Below are 5059 nucleotides of genomic sequence, written 5' to 3' on the forward strand. Positions count from 1 at the left end.
AGCTTGAGTAATAGTTGGGCAGCAATTTGAATTCAAAATATAGAATGCGATCTACAAATTATGGTGGTTTAAAAGTGGGTATAAAGTCGATTAACTTGGATAACAGGTGGGTCGTTCCATACAACCCAGTTTTGTTGCGTACTTTTTTGCTTATATAAATGTTGAGATAATCAATTCAATAAAGTCAATAAAATATGTATGCAAATATATCATAAAAGGTAGCGATCACGCAGTGTTTGGTTTAGGAAAAACTGCATAGAAAACCTGCTAATGGACACAAAAGCTATTACAATGCAGCAACGGCTAATGAAGTAGTTAGCTTTGGTAATAGTTGGGCAGCAATTTAAAAAAAGAGATATTATCATTCAAAGCCACGATAATCGACTACAACGGATAATTAAATTACACAGATCCTACGACGCACTTCAATACTATCTAATGTTTTGCTATGGAGAAGATGGATATTCGATAGATGCTTTACAGAATAATACTCAAAAGGACGCAAATAAAAAATTTCCCCTTAAGGATAAAACTGTATCAGCTTCTGACTTTTATTCATACAGAATTATGGTTAAAAAAGAACTAGGAAAATTTTAGGTTTTCATATACACGATAGGTATCCAGCTATTACATATCTTGATGTTCATCTAGACAATGGACCACTTGTTTACTTTACAGCAGACTATGTCACAGAAAGAATAGAAAAATCCACCTAAAACTACTCTACAGGCTTTTTTTCTGATATGTTAAACCGGTGATTTTTCAAGAACATTGGTTTGTCCACAAGTTGCTTCGTGTTATGTGTGGATAAATAAGCAATGTTTTAGATATAGATATGGCCAGAATGTTGTAAGTTGGTCAGGAGTTAAGAAAGATAAAGCTTTAGGGTAGAGTTTATACAATCCACCCAAAAAATGTTGAATGTTCCCATCTTCGTCTTCATCTTCATCACGTAAAAGGCCCAACATCGTATTCATTTTTGAAAAGCTACCTCATTAAACATAAAATGTTATTAAAATCGGTTGAGTAGTTTCATTAGCATTGGTATTTTTTTTATTATATCATGTTATCTGACTTAAATGAAAATATAAACAGCATAATATTTATAAATACATCACTAGATAGGTACCCAAAAATATATTATCTGCGTAACAATTAAAATATTAATTTGACAATTTAACGTCTGCACGGACCGTTACGATATAGTACCTATATTGTTATACACAAAATATAGTGAACGAGTTAATTATTATTGCTCATTGAAAATTACAATTGTCTGGGTTTCAAGATGAAGACAAAATCATTTATAGCACTAGGAGCAATAGCCGGTATAGGATTGGTATGGATGAGCAGGCGATTTTTGTACAAAAAAGCAAGAGGACTTTTAAAGGTACACATAATCAAAAAGATAAATTATTTTTTTACAAACGTAGAAGTTAAATACATTTATACACAAAATTAGGTTTTATAAAATATTGTGACTTAAACTTTTAGAACGAACAAGATCTAGTAAACGTACAGAGTACTTCGGCTGCTCAACTAACTCCATACTTCGTCCCCAACCTCATAACGACTGATAGAGTAATATGAATATAATTAATTAATATGTCTTTTAAATATATACGCAATTAGGTTTTATAAAATATTGTGACTTAAACCTTTAGAACGATCAAGATCTTAATAACTATTGGATAATATATTAAGAAATTTTATCAAAAAAATTGATAATCTTAAGCATTCATGTGTTAAGAGGACGCCGCATGGACAATATTGTTGCCTTCGTCTTACACACATACAAAATTTCAATTACTTAGATATTTCTTATTTTTAAATATATTTTGGTTGAGTTTGATTTTATACTACGAAATATGCTTGTATTGGCAACATTAATGTTCATTAAAATATACAGTTTGTTCATTATTACACTAGATATAATAGTAAATATTATAACTTACACCCTTTTACTTTAGGTGATGAACCACTTTGAATACAAATTGAAGTACCGACCAGTTCTCTTATTAAATGACATTTATCCATATATCAACTACACAGTTAGCGTCATAGCGATTTCTCCGCCAGTGATAATGGTGGGGTGTGTCATCAATGGCCAATCTATTGATGCACAAAGTAATATTTTTATATTGTAGATATTGACAATTTTAATATAAACTATAACTTAATTTCAATATTATATTTAATTTAAGTTTCACTTAGATGTGATGTATGATTTTTATATGATCACTTTAATATGTAAAACAATAATATAAACCATACCAAACTATACCAAATTATTTAACCTAGATATATCTCAATCTTTTTTTGTTCATATTATTACCTTTGTTTTGTATATATTATTGTTAATGACTTATTCTTGTTAAAAAAAAAATATTTAAGTTAAAGGCCAATAACCTTTGTTGTTGAGGCTCATTTAAAATAAAAAAAAAAAAAAATAATATAAACGATTTTCTGTCGAAAAATTAATGTTGAGATTATCTTAATCTAAAAAAAAAAATGTCTATTTAAGATTAAAAAAAAAAGATTATTTACGACAAATATTGGTTGGATTAATAATAGTATTAAAGTATTGATATTTAAAATTGTTACAACAATAATCACTAATCACTTTTATCGTTGCTTTTTTATGTAGGTTCTTCAAAAAATAACGCCAAAAATATGCTTGCCATCTGGGTATTGAAACATTTTTGCGAAAATGAAAGTTATAACGGCGCACATACACACGAGCGCGTAAAAAGGTCTTTTTCAAGACCAACAGTGTGTGAGAAACCACACGTTGACAATTTAATTTCACACTTTTGTCAGGGAAACTTGACTGACGAAGGTGGTTTGTAAAGAAATAAGTTACAAGAGGCTGATGAGGGAAAAACGCACGCACCAATCAAGTAACCCGCACCACTGCAAAAATGCGACATTCTCTCGTCAATCTTAATAAACTCAAACAACCGGCACCGGAATTTCCCATAAATGCATTATATATAACGGTGCAGCTACAAAACTTAAATCAGTCTTCATCCTAACCCTCAACTGCCAAAACATAATAGTACAATCAGGTACCACCAGCGGCATACCTGAAGCGTATCCCGATTGTTATATATTATTATATTATTGTCACCAAGTGACATGTATAACGGCCATTTTACGACCGATCCACTTAATTGCAGCCTTACTGCACGTTATCGTTTCTGATGCCCAACCCCGACGACCGCCAGTTGTAAACCATTTGGAGACCAGCGACACAAAACCCTGAAGTCGACTCAATGACCAAACGACGAATACCCCACGCCGATTAGGACTAGTCTCCGTGGAACCAAAATCGTCCTTTTCAGGACAACCTCTATATTGTTTAGGTCACACTTATCCGAATGAGACTCACGGAACGGATGTCACTTTCATAAGCGGCCCCGACGTGATCAGATCTCGTTCCCCACCCAATTTATACGAGCTAGTATTTATTATATATTGAAACACGTTGTTCCCATGTTTGTTCGAGGTTTACTTACCTAACCGCTACGCTATCGGTCCCCGATTCCTCATTTTTGTATATAATATTATATTTACACAGAAATAAAAGGATTATTACTAACCAAATACCAACGAGTTCATTTTTACGAGACAGCAGTGCATTTAGCGTGCGTGCTGTATCATAGTTTTAAATATATATTATTGATTATTATAAGGTATTAACAGCATGTACAATTCAATTTAATTAGATAAAATAGAAACTTTGGTGAATGATATAAATGTATGTAACCAGGCTGTGCCGTTAAGATTTGGCGCCCAGGGCAAAATTAAACCGTTAATACGGTAAGTATGTTACATAAAAAAGCTTTTGTTGCACGAGGTAATTTTTTATATTGTTACATACTTCTATTAACAACTAATATTTTAATACTTTTTTTCATTCCTTTAAATATTTCATACAATGTAAACTCAGATAAAATTTTTATAAAATAATCAGTTATTATTGGTATTCATTTATACTTTACAGCACCAACAAAAAAAGAGGCAAAGGTAAAAATCAGCATTATGTCCCTAAATTATTTTTATGGGTATGATTATTTATGATATTTATTAATTTCTATATTTTTCATCAATAAATACATAACATTATTTAATTTCAGCTATGACCATTTCCTTGGAGAACAAGAAGGATGGACATCGTCAAAATTATTAAAGAGAATTCGTAGAAGATCACAAACAATATTAAATTAACCAATTGTTTAATTTCTTTTTACACCTATTATCCGTCATACCTACTAAGTGACTTAGGCACTCAATGTCTAAGTTATCACTCAATACCTTTATTATTTTCATATTGTAGTCTAATTATATAATCATATATATTATATTTCCAAATTATATACAGTATACACTATACATAATTGTTATATTGGAAATATAATATATATGGCTAAAATTGAACTATAATATGAAAATAATAATGATATTGATTGATTACTTATTCATCGGGTTCTTATATCATTGTGTTGTGACGGTAATCTGTGAAAAAAGAAATGATCGAATTGGTTAGTTAAATGTTTTTATACTTAAATGCTTATTGTTACTGTTTGAAATAATATCAATAAAATATAAAATGCATTACATAAAAGTTATAAGTATATATATAAATCTAATTAAGTCATTACTAATCATATTACTGATGTATTAGTATCTGTAGTCAAACATCTTAGATAAGATACATAATATATGATCTATACAATCCATTCCATGTTTGGAGAGAGGAGAAAAGATAACAATTATTAGTATTTAGTAGATACTTTCCTATAAAGTTTAAATAATAATGTATATTACTGTAATAACCATTGTAATAGATTGATTTCCCAACAACATCTATAAAATATGGTTATGTTTGGTAGTATACACTATAAATTACTTAAAGTTAGCTTAAATATTTTGAAAGTTTCATAGTATAGGTATATAAATACATAAACCAGTTCAAGTACTTAATATTAGAATAAGTTTTAACAACTAAATTTTTTTTTGAATCGAACAAAATAAGAATAATTGTTTGAAGAGTAAA

The 5059-nt window shown here is 29.7% G+C and overlaps 1 long non-coding RNA gene across 1 annotated transcript; it reads left to right on the plus strand.

Annotated features, from left to right (window-relative positions):
* Positions 1-1977: 1977 nt before the first annotated feature.
* Positions 1978-3537, plus strand: LOC149056184 (uncharacterized). Its single transcript, XR_016191650.1, has 2 exons — positions 1978-2127; positions 2648-3537. It is a non-coding gene; the product is annotated as an uncharacterized LOC149056184 (long non-coding RNA).
* Positions 3538-5059: the final 1522 nt, after the last annotated feature.

The sequence above is a fragment of the Diuraphis noxia genome, unplaced genomic scaffold, assembly GCF_037042655.1.
Source record: "Diuraphis noxia isolate RWA-SAM2 unplaced genomic scaffold, SU_Dnox_SAM2 contig0004, whole genome shotgun sequence".
NCBI classification, from domain to species: Eukaryota; Metazoa; Arthropoda; class Insecta; order Hemiptera; family Aphididae; genus Diuraphis; species Diuraphis noxia.